Source organism: Ceratotherium simum, chromosome 32, assembly GCF_057802395.1.
Source record: "Ceratotherium simum simum isolate JZ-2026a chromosome 32, ASM5780239v1, whole genome shotgun sequence".
Taxonomy (NCBI): Eukaryota; Metazoa; Chordata; class Mammalia; order Perissodactyla; family Rhinocerotidae; genus Ceratotherium; species Ceratotherium simum.
Window position 1 is genome coordinate 21,568,347 of NC_141931.1, and position 20,019 is coordinate 21,588,365.

Here is a 20,019-nt window from a genome sequence, read left to right on the forward strand (position 1 = left end):
TCATACCTTCCAGGGACCCGGAGTTACAAGCGAATGTGCATGGGGCAGGATGATTCTGTGAAAGGCATGGAAATGGGCCATGGCAATCTGACTGTGTCCAACTCAATCAGCATTTATCAAATCTCCAACGTCTGCACAGCATTCTTTCCCTCTTCGTTACATAGTGAATGAAGCAGGTGAGCCTGGCCTAACTAGGAAAGTAGCAACCGAGGGCCAGCGGGCCTGGCATTCTGATATTTTTCTTCAACACCCATCCTGTTTCCTCCCTCTGCCTTAAACCCTCTTTCCCCTCCATCACTTCCCCACCTTCCAATTAAGCTGGAGCAGCCCCCAAATTCTCTTTCCACACCACAGGAACCAAACAGCCACAGGTGGTAGAAGAATCTAGCAAGTCACAGTGTCACAGGGCCCTGCAAGCAGCTGGCTTTGGTGACAGTTCCAAGGGCAGTATTGCTGTTTCACATTTATCACACCCTAATTCATTTCAAAACAACGTCTCTTGAAAGTCCTTTGCCTCCACGCACGAGGCAGGGAGGAGTGGTTTCCCGGGCCCAATTAAGGCTTAACAGCAGAGGCGAGGGCTGTGGCATATGAGGAGTGCTGCTCTCCCAGGGGGGCCATCAAAATTGCACCCAGAAACACTTGGAGACACCAGCGTGGCGCTGGCCTGCTCTTTCCCAGGCCAGGTGTCACCAACACCTTTAGCGCCGGGACTTGCAAGTGTGGCTGCCCCGTGCACAGCTGTCCCACGCTATCTAGAGCAAGGAACACCATGTCCAGCCATACATTCCCCTGTGCAGAAGGCTGGAAAGCAGCTTCCGAGGTGTCTGAGCTCTCGGCAGCACGTGGCTCTCTGCCGAGTTGGCCCTCGCCTGTGAACAGCTGCCCAGGCAGATGGTCAACCTCAGGCAAAAGTATGTGAGAGCCCGGGATAAAAGCCCGGAAGTGAGAGGGGTGGAGGTTACCTGGAGGGGTATAAATAGCTTGAGTGGTTATACACCACAGTAACTACCAGGAAAGAAAACAGCTGGGATGCATTCCATTAGTTCACGTCATGTGGACGGTCTACAAAAAATCTACTCCGGCACCAGCATCATAGAGTCACTGCTTATGCTGCGGTCTGAGAAGCCGAGTCAGCCCTTCGTTCCGGGCTTGGTAGGAGACTCTAAAAATAAAGTTATTTTCTCATAGTATACTCATCCAGGGCACATGGAAGACTCCGCAGGTGTATTTAACCACCACCAGATACATGATTTGGGCACCCACCCCTGTGATTTCAGGAAGCTTGGAAAGCCTCTGTCCTCAGGGAAAAAAATCTACATCCTTTAAATAGTTATCACTGGAAACTTTACCCTGGACTTGCAACTAACTCTGTGAAGCACAATACTAAGTCGTTATCAGTCACTTCCACCTTAGAGTGAATGATTTCGTGAGAATTAGAGCGGGTGACGCCTGTGAAGGGAGGGGAGCTTAGGAAACAGATTTCCTGAGGCCCTAGGAGAGGGTATTTCCCAGGCTTGTGCTCGTCATCAGAAGTCGCCCTGGAGATCCTGAAATGCCCAGGTTGTTAACACAAGAATGGAGAAGCCATGAACCCATAAGCTTTGCTTATTATTTAATAAGGATATATTAATAGGTATTTTTACAGGGTGGGGAATGCACTGCCCCAAATTTACACTTTCCATTTTAGATAATATTGATGTTTGCTGAATATGGGCAAGGGTCTGTGTAGGACACAGCGTTCTGCTGTCATAACAGAGAGAAAAATCTCAGTCCCACTGACTCTTCAGAACTCTTTTGAGCCTGATACCATCTTCCTGATGACAGGAGTCCCTTGTAGGACCCAGCAGAAATGATTCCAGTTACCTGGTGCCTTTCTTCTGGGATATGAATCATTACTCCGGTGAGCTGAGGCTTGCTGCAGGCATCAAATGATTAGAAAAGGACTCGAGGATTGACTCAGCCTGAATCCAATAAAATCAAGTCCAAATAAACAAAAAAAGGTACAAATCAACCAAAGCTCACTCTGCCACAGGGCAACTCCCCGGTCCACACCAGTTGTTAGAGAACAGTCTGTGAAATAAGTCAACAAGTTATTAACCTCATGAATTGATCAATAAGATCACTCAATGATATGCAGCAGAGGCTAGTAGGAGAGGGATAGTTCATTTGAGGTCATCCATGTATTCCTGAAAGGGTTAGTGTCAACCAAAATTTTCCAAATAAAAGAGGGAACTTGTTAATTAAAAGGACTTGGTGAAGAATCCTATTTTAATCTGAAAAATTAACTCCTAATTTCTCCTTTGGCATAGGTTTAAATTCCTATGCATCGAATTTTCTAAAAGTGGAGACCCCATGGCTATAAGTGTCCGACCCACTGCCAGTTATACAAAGACTAAACAAGGAGAGACCCCAAGTTCTACCGCTCTGCTCACTCACTGCCTTCTCATGAAATCCTCTTATAGAGAAGGGGGCATTTTGGGTGGACCACAAAGTGTGACTTGACTTGGCAGATGATTATATTAGTCAGGTTCTCCAGAGAAAGAGAACCAATAGAATCAGAGAAAGAGTACCAACAAATAAAGAGATTTATTATAAAGAATTGACTCATGTGATTATGGAGGTCGACAAGTTCCAGGATCTTCAACGGGCAAGCTAGAGACCCAGGAGAGCCGATGGCCAAAGACCAGCCCAAGACCAGCCCAAAGACCAGCAGATTGGAGACCCAGGAAGAGTCAATGTCTCAACTCGAATCCAAAGGCAGGAAAGAGCCAATGCCCCAGTTCAAAGGCAGAAGGAATTCCTCTTATTCAAGGGTGGGTCAGCCTTTTTGTTCTATTCAGGCCTTCAATTGGCTGGACAAGGCCCATCCACACTAGGGACAGCAATCTGCTTTACTCAGTCTACCAACTCAAATGTTAATCTCCAAAAACACCCTCACAGAAACACCCAGAATAATGTTTGATGAAATGTCTGGGCACCCCATGGCTCAGTCAAGTTGACACATAAAACTAACCATCACAACGGTGATGGCCATTTTCTACAAGGGAGAACATGGGAGTGGGTGTCAGGGACCCACGGGAAAGCTGAGGATCCCAGAGTGAACTTGGCCAACACAGAGAGACCAGACCCCAGGGCTGGAGCTCAGCCACAGGACCTCTAGGAGGGGAAACTGCCTGGGTATCAGGCCCTCTGGGCAGAGCCCCAGATGGACACCAGAAGGACCCGCCTGGGGTTGAACTTTGTTCTATCGCGAATAGTGCCATTACAAGAGGCCGTCACAAACTCATATTGCTATCAGGTGTTAAACCCTAGCTAATCTGCAGGGAAAAAAATAATATTACAACTTGGTATTTTGAGCAATTTTCTTCTGAAAGGTCCAAGCTTCCCTTATCTGTGACCTTGTTTGGACTCATGACTCCCTGAGGAAGTATTAACACACTCTGTTTGCAGACCAAGAAATTGAATTATAGAGAGTTTTGGGTGGTGTGGGGGAGGCCCCATAATAAGTCCCCAACTTCCCTCCAGGATTGCTGCAGTGTTCACAGCCCCCCTGCCTTGCCTTCCTCCAGCCCCCACAGCTTTGTCTGACCAGGCTGCCCCATCCTCCACTGAGAGAGGGGTTGATGGCAGTCATGTTGGGGGGGAGCCTCTCCACGCAACCTGGTGGGTTTGCTGCCACAAGCCTTTCTGGACTTCACCACAGGCTTCACCACACTGCCCGGCTCTACTCACTTCCTCCATGACAGACAGGGCTCTAAAACCAGCACGGTATCCTCAAGGAGCCCTCAGTCGCCCAGTAGCCACTACCGGCCAGGCATCCTCAGGCCACATCAGTCTTTCAGCCCCGGGGACAGCTCGAGGCAGCCAAGACCCTCACCCCTGACCACCTTGCTCTTCTCTCGCCTCGGTCTCCCTCACTCACCCCAATAATATGCTTTAGTCACATTTGCTAAAAATACACTTCGCTTCTCTGTTATACTGACTAATACATTCTATTTCGGGCCTGTTTGCATTCTTACTTAGAAATACCCGTTTGAGCAGCAGGGAAAACATGCAGAATGTTACAGCATTTCCTTCAGAAAGGTTCCTCTCTGCTCTGCTGTGCTCAGCACACAAATCTGCAAAGGAAATCTTTCCCCACGGGATGATAATTGGATATGAAACCTTTTCACACTGGATGGTAGCTGGTGGTATAAAGGAAAATGGCTGGGGTCAGAGGAGAAAGGAAGAGACCAATAAGGACACAGATGTCAGTGGGGCATACAAGGAAGGTCCTTGCTTCCTTCCGCTCACACCTGCCCACCACGGGCACACGCCCAGCTGCACAGAGTCACGGTCACCACATAAGCAGTTGCAGAACGACCTCTCCATTAAAGCCACTTGACACATGTCAGAAACCTGGAGAACATCTAAGAAAGCCACAAGCCAGGCTTAACTCCACCAGCCATCCCCTGGAAGCTGTTTTCCGCAGAGGAGGCCAAAGGAAGTCATTATTTCCACTGCACAGGGGTCCCCGCTTATGAGCTCATCCTCCCCCGAGCTAATGTCCCTCCTGGCTTCCCTCAGCCGTCTTGGAAGCGCTCCCTGACTTCCCTGGCGTTTCCAAGAACTCTGGCTCTCTCCTATAATTCTGTGGAAGATAATGACAGCTCTGCATCGTTGCCTTCCTGGAGGGAAGAAGGCAGAAGTATTGCGTGCTTCCTCCTTCCTGTTTCATCCCAGAATCTCCTTGACTGGCCTTCCTTTCTCTTAACACATATTTAATACATTTTCCTCTATCTGGAGGTGAAACACGACAGGGAACAGTGATTGGGTGTTGTTGGCTGCAGAGAACATTCTAAGGAGGGGAGAAGGGGAGGGGACCACAGCAGAGGGGGTGGGTGCCTTGGGGGAGAGCCAGAGCTCAGAGCCCAGCTGGTGCAGTATGTCTTTCCCATTGCAAAGCTTATGGATGACAGACATGTGGATAGGCACAGAGTGAAGCCGTCAGAATGTAAGTCTGCCCTTTTTCAGGGCTCAGAACCTTGGCTGGGTGCACCAGCCTGAACTTGGAGCCACTGCTCCCCAGGTACGAAATCAGCTCATTAAAAAAATTAAAAATTGAGGCCAGGGGCTAGGCCGGTGGCATAGTGGTTAAGTTCGTGTGCTCTACTTCAGTGGCCCAGGGTTCTAGGGTTCAGATCTCAGGTGTGGACCTACACACTGCTCATCAAGCCATGCTGTGGCAGCATCCCGCATGTAAAGTGGAGGAAGATGGGCACAGGTGTTAGCCCAGGACCAATCTTCCTCAGCAAAAAGAGGAGGATTGGCAACAGATGTTAGCTCAGGGCTAATTTTCCCCACACACACAAAAAAAATTGGGACCGCCCCGTGGCCTAGTGGTTAAGTTCTGTACGCTCCACTTCAGTGGCCCTGGTACGGTTCCCGGGCGCAGACCTACACCACTCGTTGGCGGCCATGCTGTGGCGGTGACCCACAAACAAAACAGAAGAAGATCAGTACAGATGTTAGCTCAGCACAGATCTTCCTCAGCAAAAAATAAAAATGAAAAAATAAAATAAAAATGTTTTAAAACAAAAGCATGAGACCACACGATGGCCCCTCAACAACAATAGACGGGAGTCTCCCAAAGTCTGGAATTTGGGGGCTTCACCTGCTCCACACACACACACCGGAAGTGGCTGGGCAGAGGTGGTTAATGGCAAGAAGGAGGAAACTAATCCAGCCAGACATTATAATGAAGGATCATGAGAAAAAAAGAACAGGAAACTAAGGATGAGCATTTCTCTAACTGCATTATCTCTTTTGCACACTCAGCGAGCACCATGATCTGGCCAGAGAAATAACTATTAACACCCTTGAAATAGGAGATCCTAATGTCTGAAAACTTCCTGAACCTCGGCAATAGCGGATCTTATTTATCTAGGCTTTATTCCACCCTTAGTAACACAAAAACATTGGCATAAACAAGGAACCCTCCAGCACCATCATGGCATTCCATTGATGTGTTCGGATGACCAACATCAGTCTTATCTCCTCTCAGTACGTCTTCAGGTGCTGCCGCCGAATTCGATTACATATGCATAACAAAGACAGTCACAACCAGGCGCTGTTTCTCATGCTCGCCCCATAGGCTGCTGAGAAGCAGGCCTAGATGCAAATGTGTGTAATATACACATGCATATGGGAAAAAACCACTAACACCGAAGGAACGTTCCCCAGACCTCATTCCGTTTCATTTTCTCTGCTATTCCTCTGAAAAGCTTGTCTTGAACACTGTAGCTGCCAAGACAGATGAATTCACTGCTGGAGAAGAAAACAAGATCCTATAATTCAAACTTGCTTTCGTTGAGCATAAGGAGGGTAGTGGAAGTGGCTGCGGATATTTCTTTAGCAGGAAGAAGGTTATTTCTCCGTTTAGCTACCTGTAGTACAAAGCATTGCCAGCAGAAGAGGAGATGCGGGTGAGCTGACCTCGAAGCCCCCACAAGGAGCCCTACCCTTCCACCTGGCTCTGAACGTGACTTGCAAGAAATGACTTATTCCCTCCGAATGTCCCCGCTCCTCCTTGCACCTTGCTGCTGTGTGCATTCTGTAGACCACGGGGACAGGAGTGGAGAGAGCCAGGAGAGGGAGGAGGAGCAGGCCGTACCAGTTCAACTTCCCTCTTTTCAGAGAGATGCTAAGAGGATTAAGAGGTAATTGTTGCTTCTGGAGCTCTTCAGCTATAAGATGCTCTATAAATACCAATAACCACCCCCTCAAGGGAAAACACATTTCATTACAGTGGAGGTAAACGCTGCGGCAGCCTGCAAGAAAGATGCGATGCGACACGGAGGGATCTCCCGTCCCCCTGAGTGACCCAGAGTCACCATCGAGTAGAGCAAGTGACTCACACAGCACCCCGCTCCCATTGGAGACCAGAGCTCCCTGGACTGCTGGCATCTAATATGCCTACCCACTAACATGTGACCATCCAATGTGCACTTATTAAGCACCGACTGTCTGCCTGAGGGGCAGTAGAGCATAGTGGTTAAGAAAATGGGCTCTGTAGCTGGCTGCCTGGTGGGAATCCTGGCTCCGCCCACTCACTAGCAGTCTGACCCTGGACAAGTTACTTACTTAACCTCTGTGCACCCCCGTGTCCTCACTCTTAACACAAGGACAACAGCAGAGGTCATTGTGAGGATTCAACGGGTTCACCTGTGTCCAGTGGTCAGACCACTGTCTGATACACAGAAGGGATGGCTATGAAACTCACCTACCAAATGCACAGCTCTACAGCATTTTACTTATTCCTCGGGTATTTTAAATTAGGTTATTTCAGCACTAGAACTGAGACGAAGGAGGAAGGATTTACCAATTAGATGTGGATTAAGCACTTAGGCATGTGCAGAAAATACAGAAGTAGAAGATGAGGCCCTTGAATGGGGAGCTTACCAGAGCCCCAACAATGAAGGGTGTTGTAGTGTTTTTATCTTTAGCTGCCAGGCAGTGGCATATAAAGGCAGTGGGGAGGAGAGTATTTATCACAGACATTGTTTAGAATTGCTGGCACGGAGTGATAATAAAGCAGACCGACTTTTAGTCGATGTGATGAATGTTTTCAGTTCTATGTAGGCAATGCAGTCTCTCAGCTCCTGCCCCCCAAATGCTCCCTTCGCCTCAGTACACCCGTGCCACCAGGATCTCACCCAAAAGAGAAATCGCCGCTCACCTGAATCTCCGACTAGGAGGCCCTGAGTCTATCCCCGGCAGTGAGCAGGCCTCCCGCCAATGCGGTTCCTCAGATGCACTTACACAAAACTACGAGCACGCCTGCAGTCAGACAGGCCCGGGCGTGAACCACCGCCCTGTCGCTCAGCTGAGTGGCTAAGAGCAGTCGTTGTCAAACTGTGATCCCTACGGCACCAGACCCAGCAGCACCTGGGAGCTTCTTAGAAATGGAACTTCTCCAGCTCAGTCAGAGACTTAGCCAGCAATCTGGGGGTGGGGTCTGGCAGACTGCATTTGTTTTTTATTATTTATTGAGGTCACATTGTTTTACAACGTTGTGTAAATTTCAGGTGTACATCATTATGTTTCAGCTCCTGCATAGACCGTATCATGTTTTAACAAGCCTTCCAGGGGATTCTGACAGATGCTCAAGTTTGAGAATCATCAGCTTCAAGACACCTACTTAAATTTTCTGAGTCACAGTTTCCTCCTTTAGTAAAGAGGGTTAATATCACTCACCTCATAGGGCAATAATTTAAGAATTAAATGAGAGAACATATGTTGAGCACCGGGTCCAGTGCCCTAAACACAGTGGGTACTCAGTACTCTGCACCTATTATTATGATGATCAGTGTCAGTGGAACAGATTCACACAACAGCAGTAACTCAGAAACAGCGAGCCTAAGATCAGAATCCACGACAGCTCTGATTTCCAGGGTAGTGGTTGAAAGGACAGTCCGGGGGGGCCACCCTGGTGGCACAAGTGGTTAAGTGTGCGCGCTCCGCTGCGGCGGCCTGGGGTTCGCAGGTTCAGACCCCGGGCGCGCACCAACACACCGCATGTCACACCATGCTGTGGCAGCATCCCATATAAAGTAGAGGAAGATGGGCACGGATGTTAGCTCAGGGCCAGTTTTCCTCAGCAAAAAAAATAAAAAATAAAAAAGAGGAGGATCGGCATCGGATGTTAGCTCAGGGCTGATCTTCCTCACCACAAAAAAAAAAAAAAAAAAAAAAAAAAGGACAGTCCAGGGAGAGAAGTTAAGGGGAACTGGTAGATATTACTGTACATTGCCCAAGGTCCCCCAGGATCCCAGGGTCACTAAATCCATGTTCCCTGTGATCCATGGAGATGCCCACAAACTCTGGCTCCTCAAGCATCTTAGTCGTTGGAAATCCCAAAAAATAAAAGCATACCCCGTTTTATTGTTCAAAAATACAGGTAATATGAGTTTTCTGGAGATGCCTCCAGAGAGAAGACTAGAGGTGTCTGAGTTCAAATATTGGCATTTAAAACATATAACAGAAGTCTTTAGAACATGTTCTGAATTGCTGAAGGGTATTTTTAGTAAGGAACAGTGATAAGAAGCATCACATCCAGACTGACAAGAGTGTCTGGAATTCAAGAGCTAAGGAGAGAACAGGCTGGAAGAATACCATCTTGGGTTATACACCACCATTACCTGAACCCACTCCGGCAAAGTCATGAGGGCCTCCTGACACAGCCAGAAACAGTGGACACTTGTCAGTCATCTTGCCCCCTCTGGCATCTTGACTGCTCCCACCTCCCTCAATGTCCTCCTTTGACCTCCAACACACCTCCTCTCTTAAATCTCCTATCACCCGACCTCTCTTCACAGTCTCCTCCAGGGTCTCTTCTCCCCCAGCCCAGGTAGCTACCATGTCTCGTCCTGTCTCCTCCAGCCTGTCCCATTCCTCTGCTCAGGAGTCTGCACTGTGCATATGAAGATAGTGGAATGGTCCAGGTCAGATGCCATCTCTCAATCTTGGCCCTACCGCTTACTCTGTCACCTAAAATGGGTCCAGGAATAGACAAAGAAGAAGACAGTCTTCTCTCTTGGGTCTTTTCCTCTTCTTGTGCCTTATTTTCTCTGTGGCCAGCTCAGCCCCTTGGCCATAGGGATGACTTCCATAGCTGCCTCAAGCCTCAGGTTGACCCTGAGTGCTAGACCTTTATATCCAACCACCTACTTACCCCGACCTGGAGGTTCCACCAGCATCTCAAGATCAAGATATCGGAAAGGGAACCCATTACCCTTCCCATAACATCCATTCCTCTCACTGTACACCTCACTCCAATTCTATACTAACAGGACTTGGAGCAGAGGAGATGAAGAGCCGGGTTTGCTAGGAATGAAGATTGGTAAGCCTGCTGAGAAGGGGTTTACAGAGCTAGACAAAGCAGGTGCTAGTAAAAGTACTGACTCATCCCAAATTCAAGTTCAAAGTAGGGTACAAAAATTTAGGTGGAAATACTTATAATGTTTTAACATCAAATTACCCTCCTAGTTTCATTTGTTACCTTTGAAACAAACTAAGAGCATATTAACCTTCACTACAGATTCCCAAAATATAAAATCCTGACACGATAAGAGAAATTTCCGTAAAGAAATATAACCATCTTCTTTGAATAAGGATCTAAATTCACACTAATTATACAGTATCTTTATTTCATTTTCCAGTTCCATTGAACAGCAGTTGCATTATAATTAGCCCTACTCTGCAGATCACATGCAGGCCCATGGGGCTTCTTCCCTGATTCTGGAGAGGCCCAAAATAGATGCATGCTCCGTGATCTCTCATCACCCTCCCCACTTGCCAGTCATCCTGGTTAAGGGGACCATCTAGTCACCCAAGAAATCTGAAATTCATTCTAGACTTTTGTCTCTTCCTCATGCACCACCATGAAGTACAAACTCAAGAATTCCCAGTTTCTACTTCCCAGACTTTGCTCAAATCACCACTGCTCTGGCTGTCCCTCCCTCTCTCATCCCCCATCTCCACCGGCACTTCCACAGCTCAGGGAGCAGTCACCTCCTATTTGGCATTTGTCAGTAAATGCTTCTTGTTTAATGTCCACTATGCTTATTTCATAAAAGTGGGGAGGAGAACCAGTTCTAAAAACACTCCTCCTGAAACTCACCTCTAATATTATACTAAATATGACTCATTAGACATGGCAGGTAAGGAAGGGCAGAAGGAGGCAACTTCTACGCCATGAACACAACTACATTATACTTCCCAAACTCAGATCTAGGAGGGGTTAAAACCTCACGGAATACCCAACAGAACTGAAAGCAGGGACTTGAACAGATATCTGATATATGTTCATAGCAGCATTATTCACAGTAGCCAAAAGATGGAAGCAACTCAAGTGCCCCTTGATAGATGAATGGATAAACCAACTGTGGTCTATCCATACAGTGGGATATTACTCAGCTCTGAAAAGGAATGAAATTCTGTCACATGCTACAACATGGATGAACCTTGAGGACATTATGGTAAGTGAAATAAATCAGATACAACAAGACAAATACTGTCTGATTCCACTTATGTGAGGTACCTACAGTAGTCAAATTCATAGAGACAGAAGGTAGAATGGTGGTTGCCAGGGACTGGGGGGTAAGGGGGTACGGGGAGTTATTGTTTAGTGGGTACTGAGTTTCAGTTTGGGAAGATAAAAACAGGAGGATGGTGGTGATAGTTGCACAACAATGTGAATGTACTTAATGCCACTGAACAGTATACTTAAAAATGGTTAAAATGGTAAAGTTTATGTTATGTATACTTTACTACAATAAGAAAAAATGGTAAAAAAAAAAACAAACAACTCTCATGGAAGAGGTACCAGTTAGGGACACTGTCACAGACAACCTGCTTCCCCCTCCTCCCTCTCCAGTGGTTCCCCAAAAGTTCTGTTAGGGAAACCTCCAGCCCCCCACCCGACCCAGAAGTGAAAGGAAGGTCCAAAGGGACTTAAGAAAAGTGTCTAATAAAAAAACAATTCCTGGCCGGCCCCGTGGCTTAGCGGTTAAGTGCGCACGCTCCACTACTGGCGGCCCAGGTTCGGATCCTGGGCGTGCACCGACGCACCACTTCTCCAGCCATGCTGAGGCCGCGTCCCACATACAGCAGCTAGAAGGATGTACAACTATGACATACAACTATCTACTGGGGCTTTGGGGAAGAAAAAAAGGAGGAGGATTGGCAATAGATGTTAGCTCAGAGCCGGTCTTCCTCAGCCAAAAGAGGATTAGCATGGATGTTAGCTCAGGGCTGATCCTCCTCACAAAAAAAAAAAAATTCCTTTTATTATATAGCAAAATACTTTAAATCACAAACACATTTATTAGGTAATGCAAACATTAAATTCTATTAGCCTATTAGCCTAGGGCATGTTTTGTGATAAACAAATGCTGGTTTAAAAATAAGTTCCAGAATTGCCTTTTCGGTATACATGATTCTGAGAAAGAGATTCTAAAAGAATGTTCCACCAGATTCTTCCAGCTGCAGGGGCTTCTAAGCAGTCTTCCTGGATCAAGGCTCCATCTGTCTCTAAAGAAAAAGAATTATCTGTGCAAATTTCAGATCTTTTCCCCCACTACTTAACACCTTTCCATGGCTCCTTAAAGCCAGCAGGATAACAGCCAGCTCTTGAGTGAGAGGCAGCAAGCTGGGCTGTGAGGAGGGCTAACTTGGAGCCTTCTCGTCCCCGAGAGTAGACTCCCTGGCTTGAATCCCGGCTCCAACTCCTGCTGTCTGAAAGACCTCATGTAAATCTCAGCCTCTCCGGCCTCAGTTTTTCCATCTGTAAAATGGAGACAATGCCGGTTCCTACCTCTTAGAGTTGTTATGAGGATTAAATGAATTAATATCTATAAAATGCTCAGTGTCTTACACATAATACAGACCATGTTATTATTTTGATATACAAGGATCTTCAGGATGTGGCCACAGCCTACGTTTTCCAAGTACAACTTCTGCCCTTGATTTCTGCACGGATCATCTTGCTAGCCAATCTTCACCAACGTGCCACATCGTTTATGCCTCCAGTCTCTGTGTGTGCTATTCCTTCCACCTGCCCTCTTCCCTCCACCCCACAGTGGCCTAGCAAATTCTTCAAGGGATTCAGTTCACCACTGATGGCTTGCTTGACTCCTGGACAGACTTGTGCCCACTTCCCTCTGTGCTTCCGTCGGCATTTGCCCACAATTAGAGCAATCTCCACCTTGGACACTCGTCTGCTTACCTGGCTCCCTAGGTAAGCGCAGTGGGCTTCTGGAAAGCAGGGACTATGCTGCTCATCCCTACACACTTGGCCTCAAGCAGTGGGCCTGGCACATAGAAGATATCCAATAACAGCTGAATGAATGAATGAATGAATGAATGCTGAACACAAAAAGAGTGAGACTGAGAGCAGGAGCGGAGGGAGAGGAAAGAATGAGCCAGGAGAGGCAGGCTGGAATAGAGTTGACGAGGCCTCCATACAGGAAGAAGGGGTGCGCTCGAGGGAGAGGAAGAGAAGGAAGGTTTTTAATCACAGGAAGGAAAGAATCAGAAGACACACTCGGCTGAGCAATCAGTGATGTGCACAGACCATCTGAGGCTCACGGGTCTCGCCGGTGCCTAAGCCATCAATGCACAGGATAAATTTAGACAGGAATAAATAGAGACAAATGATGGGGCATTGCATGCATAGCATGTCATCTGTATCTGAAAATGCCCTCACACCTCAGTCAAGTGAGTTAGACACATAAAACAGCTGTGTACTGGAGAAAGGAGAATAATAAGAAGGGCAGAGACATTTCAGATTAAATGGGGACTCGCAGTCAAGCTCAGAAACAGCATTTCAACATATCTTGCTCATTATTGTGCCAACAGTGACGGAAGAAATCTGAGATCCATTCAGCAGGTGGAGAGATGGGTGGGGAACCCAGGTTGGGGTGGTGAGGGGGCGGGGTGCTCTGGTCCTGCCTTTCTTGAGTCTCAGTACTTATGAGCTGAACGGCCCTCAGCCAGCACCCTGGCAGCCAGGAGAGCTCCTGACCTTTAACCCCGAGGTTTTTGGTTGCTGAGCTCTAATCAACGACCCAGGACATACTTCATGCGGTCACCTGATACACAAAGCCAGCCCCACACCGACCACTAAAAACTGGGTGCGCCATCTTGAATGAGATGCTGTTTCCAGTTAGGAGTCAACATGGAGAACATGTGACATCAGGCCCCAAAGTAAACACGCAAGAGAACCATAAAGGAAGCTGCCCCCATTTGTACCTGGACACACTGATCCAAACCAGGGCTAACTCCCACTCTCCAAGAGAAGCAAGCCTGCTGCCCACAGCCTGCAGGGGGCCTGGGCACACGCAGAGAATCTGGAGGCAAGGAATGGCCACTCAGCCTCTAGCTTCTGATCGACATTGGCCAAGGAGAAAGTAGCACTAAAAATAAACATGTAGAAAAACACACATGGGGAGGAAGGAGGAAGATGAGAGGGCGCTAATGGGATCCTGATGGAAAGAAGATAGGTCAACCCCTGCCCACACTGGGGCCCTGTTCAGTACGGAGGTGGCAGTGCATTGAGCCATGATGTACACTTCAAGCTAGGACAGGGTTTCTTGGGATTCAAAAGACATATATAGTATTTTGGGGAAAGATTGACAATATGAGAAAATGTGCAAGGTATGTCCTTTAATGAGAAGTGGAAGAAACAATACAATATGAAAGTCATTGTGTTCACTATTTATGCATAGAAAAAGCCTGGTTATTTCTGAGTGGCAAGATTAGAGCCAATTTTTACAGTCTTATTTAAATCTTTATATCTCATACAACATGGGGAAAAAAGCACACTTTCCCTAATTTATAAAAGCCAATGTATACTATATAGAAAGTCAAAGTTTTCAAAAGCATTAGAGAAAATCATTGTGAAATCGGGGAGGCAAAAGTAGCCCTCAGGCTAGCTGTGTTTATATAATCGTGGACATTTTGAGACAATCTGAAAAACCTAATTATCTGGTTGCTTTCTAATATGTGAACATTTGGTATCACTGAGATATATCTTTGGATCCAAAGAAAAATTCAAAGCAGTCAGGCAGAAACTCTCTATCATTTTTTCTGGTATTCATCCATTTACTTAAATATCAGAATATGCCCTAAAGAAAATGTTCAATACTTAGGAAGAAGAATAACCTAGTAAACCAAAAAAGTGAAGACAGAGAAAAAAATCTGCCAGAAATAACAAGGTTCTGCAAAAAGTGATTATATGCAAAGGCTTAAAAGAATAATTTAACATGTGCATTTTCCAAATCCCATGAAAGGGTCACTTCAATGAAATTGTTCTCCAAGTAAAATATAACATTATTTTCTCCAGAAGCTGCAAATTTAAAAACCGGATTCTTAAAACCTTATTAAATAATATCATACCATAAGCACTTTTGCCAAAGCCTTTTATTATATTAGCTATTCCTGGGAAAAAAGTTCTCAGGGTTCCCACATAGTAAGCTGTTGTTATGTAGTTATTTGTTTAAGAAATAGTAATTCCTATGAAAGGTGTGTCTTTTATTTTCCAAATCTACAGCAGAGGGTGGCAAACCAAATAAAAGAATATTATGCAAATATTGCCTTTCTTGGTTATGCCTAAGTGGAAGCAGTGAGTGTATTCCCGGCTGCCTGCACACCCCACAGGGAAGGTCTGGCTCAGAGGAAAGAGTTAACTCGGGGCATGATGCTGTGTGGGCTGCTGAGGGCATGGGAGATTTGGGACTGGGAAAAGGCTGCTAAATAATGAATAAAAAGAGGCACCACCAGCCTCCAATACCTAATTATTTGCTTGCCTGAATCCAATAAGAAAAACAACGACATGAAAGGAAAGGATGACAAAGACAGAGGCTAATTCTTCTCAAACCTTCTGGAAATTCTGGTTCAGAAGGGGAAGGGTGTGGTCTGGGATTCGGGTGTAGACCAGACTTAGGGCCCCTGCGACCCTAAACCACTGCACATGTTCTTGCCACATGAGCTGCAAGTGAAGGGGGGTGACAGGCTGGAAGGTCCCCCCCCAGGGGGCTGCTCCTTCCTGGAAAATGCAGGACAAGGCTCCCGCCTTACCCTTTGGGCTGCCCAACAGTCTTTTACTTCTCTTAGCCCCAGGCCACCCTAGGAAAACCTCTCCTCCCCACTGGGGACCCCCATAGTCATCCCACACTCAGCTCTCCCCCGCAGCGGGGAACCAGCCTCAACCCAATGGGTGTCCAGAAAGTTCTGGTTCCACCTTTGCCATGGGAGCTCACAATCTGGCTTTTACTCTCCCCAATCATACTTCACCATTTTAAAATCAGTTTAAAAAAACAAATTTGAATAAAATCAGCAGATCATCTGAATGACATGGGTGGACTGTATCAGTGTCAACATGCTGTTGAATGTGCTATTGTGAAATTGTGCTATAGTTCTGTAAGATGTTGCCACTGGGGGAAACAGATAAAGGGGACACAGGATCTCCCTATATTATTCCTTATAACTTCATGTAAATCTACAAATAGCTCAATAAAAATTTCAATTAAAAAAACCCGAAGCACATATTTTATAAGCTTCATGTGAATAAAGACCAATCAAGAGGTCATCCTACTTACAGATGGTCATACAAATGGAGCCCGGCTTCTGCAGATGCTTCTGTAGCTCATTTATTCAACAAATATATACGTCATCCTTCAGTGTGCCAGTTACAACACCAGGCGTTACAAAGCCTGTCTCAGCCGATGTTCTCAGAAAATGAACAGCGATGAGGGAAAAGTCAACGAGGACGCCCTTGTGTAACTGACAATTTCATTTTTTTTAACCGAGGTGAAAATGTCTAGACATGCATTAAATAATTGCACTATTTAGGTTGGGACATTGCTCTAGTAACTTACCAGAGTTCCAACTGTCAAGAAAACATGGCGGTGGATTCCCAACCACCAACTCTTACTATTCACCCCATGCTTAAACGTGGCAGCATCTTTCTGGTCCTCCTGCTCTCCCCATATTCACGAGCAAGCTTCTCAAGGGGCCAAGAGAGAGAACAAGGTACTTGGTTTGCTTCAAAATGAGTTATCAAAACCCTGTGTGCCTTTTAGCCAGAAAGTTCTGGAGATCTTAAGCAAATGTGCTCCTGGCCATGACAATCCTCGTTTAACACATTCCCTTTGTTTGGCAGCTGTTATTTGTCTGGACCAGATGTAGCTCTCAACCAGCGTAAAGAGCCCTTCAGAACTACCATGGCGACCCTCCTACAACTCAGAAGGGCCAGAGACACAGTCCCAGGCACAGACTCTTCTCAAGGGACAGAGGTTTAAAGGACTGACAATCTGCCTTGGCATATCTATTGCTGGTCGTACTTATCAAAGTATTTTTAATCCATTATCTCATTTGCTCCTTACAATTCTTATCAATACTTTTATAGGAAGAAACTGAGGCTAACTCTCTCAAATACACGTCAATTCTTGATAACTCAGAAACTGATGATTCTCAAGATTATTTTAGCCTTTTTCTGGCCTCCTCCTAACTTTCAGGACATTTTACCACATTTCTACTAGTGGGTAGGCAGTGGTTTTATGAGAGAGAGAGAATGGGTCTTGAGTCAGAGAGGTGAAGTTGCAGCCCAGCTCCATGACTCAGTGGGTGACCTTGCATTTAGCCTCCCTGACCTTCTGTCTCTTCATCTGTAACATGGGGGTAACACCTACATCACAGGGCCAAAGTGAGGATTAAATGCAACCACCTAGATAATGTTACCTCATTTTTTTTTCAAACGTTGTCTTTAAAGATTGGTTCAATAGAAATAAGAACTAACAATGAAAGTGAAATTTTTGGATTATCAGAGAATTATCTGCAAGAATCCCTGAATTCATGGGTAATTGAGAATTGTCTGTAATTAGTGGCTGCTACAGAAATGCACAGATGAGCAGGATTTCTTTTTTATTTTTGTTTAACTGAGCTGGTAAAGAAATGCTGCCCCATTATCTGACCCTTCAATTAGAAATCCACCATTAAAGCTCTGCATGTAACTAAAATCCACAGAACTCTAAGTACTTGATGGGTGTGTTCTCATCAGATTTCCACATTGTGGCTGTACATGCAAATGCCCGGTGTCCAGAAGGGCTGGGGAACGAGTATGCTATTTAATCAAACCTTCTGCTTAAGAGAATTGCCTTGTGAACCATATATAAGTGGCCAAATTTCAAAGAATACGAAATATGAAAACATATTGGGGTTAATATACTGACCATTCCTTTCTGCCTGGTCTGACGTTAGCCACTAATGTTAAACTACTCAAATTACAGTATGTGTGCAGGGGGTAGGTGAAGGCACAAGACCATGATGCATGGCGTCCTGGAGCATCAGCCTTCCTCAGTGGGAGCCCGTGAAACATCCAGAGACGGCCGAGTTCGTGTGTTTACCCCTCACGGCCGAGTTTGTGTGTTTACCCCTCTCTGCACTTGAGAACCCTCCAGGGGAAGTTGAAAAGTGCTACTGAGGTGGAGGGAAAATACCAATTTATTGAGCACCCATCTGCCAAGAGCTGTGCTAGGTGTTTGCACATCAATCATCTTAGTTAATTTCCCATTTAGGCATTCAACAACCCTGGGAAGAAGAAGGGGGAACAGTCAGTGACTTATTATTGTTTTCAGATATATTTTAACCAGGCTTTCAGAACCCAGCTCAGCACTTGCAACACATCCTTCAAGTCGATGGCCCAAGGAGAGAAAAAAAGCGCCAGGAACTTGGTAATGAAAACACACCCGTGGCAAACTCAGACGTGAGAAAATTGGTTGATACAGATACATATGCGCTGGCAGGTTATGAATTCTTGTTGTTTACGTAAAAAGGTCAACTTGTGAATATAAACAAATGACCAAATTTATTAATAAATACTAGTAAGCACCAACACATGATATATCTATATATATATTAAAAAAAAAAATTCATAGAGCTTATTTTCATTCCCTAACCTAATTAGTCAGGAAATAAGTTTGCCCCTGACACGAATTCCAGCTGCTGTTTGCCAGACAGAATTCTGCCAAGAGATGCACCTTCTCTGGTGTGACGCTCATTTCTTCTTCCCAGCCCACTCGGAATCTTCTTTGCCCACGCTGTCATTAAGGGCTGCCCTCTGAGCTCTTCTCACCAACATGACAGGACCCCATTACCTTAATTGGCTAGAAATAAATGCTCCCTGACTCAAATCAGCCCCCTGAGCCTGTTTTGTCTGTCCTTTGATCCCTCTGCTGCTGAATAACACAAACAACACAGAAATTTTGTCTAGTGAGCTCGGATGCAATACACCACTATCAACTCCTTCTGTTTCTGCTGTCCTTGTTACTATCGTATTTTACACCCATTCTGTCCGACTGCCTTGAGACTCTCACAAATGTGGCCAAATACATATCAGCAATTCAAAATACTCTTAACAGGCCAGAAATACAAACTGTCCATTTGGTAAAATATGCCCATAAAAGGATCCATTTATTGTTCATGAAATTAACAGAATTTGGGCTTTGGCGACACACTAAGACCATTGCGAATATACACTCATCTTCTTTCACTGACTCACAAAGGAGCTAAGGATTGTGCTGTGTGCAAAAGATGTCAGAAATCTTGGTTGGGAATATTCAGGTGAAGTAGACGGCAGAGAATAGTGTTTACTGCGTATTTAGAAAACAGGGAGTTGCTCCCGAGCAAAGCAGTCTGGTTTCTGGGATGAGCAACAAACTTCTTCCTCTAAAGATGTGGCAAAACAATAGTGTCCAGTCGGCATAGTTAGTCTTCTGTTAGGAGCGTGTATGGACTACAATCACAGAGAAGAATGCCTAAAAATAACTGTGAAAGATTTCAGAGGCTGGTGCACTGCTTTGGGGTCGGCTTCCTTTAAAAAGTTTCCTGTTAAACCACTGGCCCAGAGAGCAAAGGCATCAGCGAATCAGCCACCTTCCCTGAATTTCCCCATCATCCTTTCTCACATTTGCATCCCTGTTGTTCTTATTTCCTCCCTGGAAATTAAATTCGGAAGGAAAATGCAACTTAGCGAGCACCGGACATGCATCCTCACAGTTCCCAGATTCCTGGCATTATCCTTGAACATAGCTGCTTCACGCACTTCAAACACTTTTTGCAAGGCTGCCTCATCGCGTTAGTGATGGAGAACGGGAAGTCAGGCCATCATGGACTAGCTTGGGTGACGCCCCCAGCCAGGCCCAGTGATGCTGTCAAACATTCCTGTGAGGCCAGCACAGGTGACCGATTGGAAGCGCTCGCGCAGTCACTGCCTCTCTTTTCCTTTATCTACTCGGAAGCAACGACCACATCCTCTTGAGTTCACCCCAAGATTCCAGGAGAACGGACCTGACAAGGTTCTGAAGCAGCCAGTCCTCAAAGATGGCCCAAAGTCTCTTCAGCGATACTGAACGGGGTAATACAATGGCAAGCGCTCATCATCACTTCCTTGTGCATTTCCTAGGATGACAGTGGATT

At 45.9% G+C, this 20,019-nt stretch overlaps 1 protein-coding gene across 3 annotated transcripts in view; it reads right to left on the reverse strand.

The window, feature by feature from the left end:
- CAMK1D (calcium/calmodulin dependent protein kinase ID) overlaps nucleotides 1–20,019 on the reverse strand; it is a 408,286-nt gene that overhangs the window by 304,798 nt on the left and 83,469 nt on the right. Inside the window, exon 1 of one of the 3 annotated variants that reach the window (XM_087420822.1) lies at nucleotides 7,721–7,739. The exons of the other annotated variants lie outside the window; for them this stretch is intronic. The gene's annotated coding sequence lies outside the window, so the exon portion shown is untranslated. Of the gene's footprint in view, nucleotides 1–7,720; nucleotides 7,740–20,019 lie in introns of those variants that run through there. 3 annotated transcript variants of the gene reach the window in all.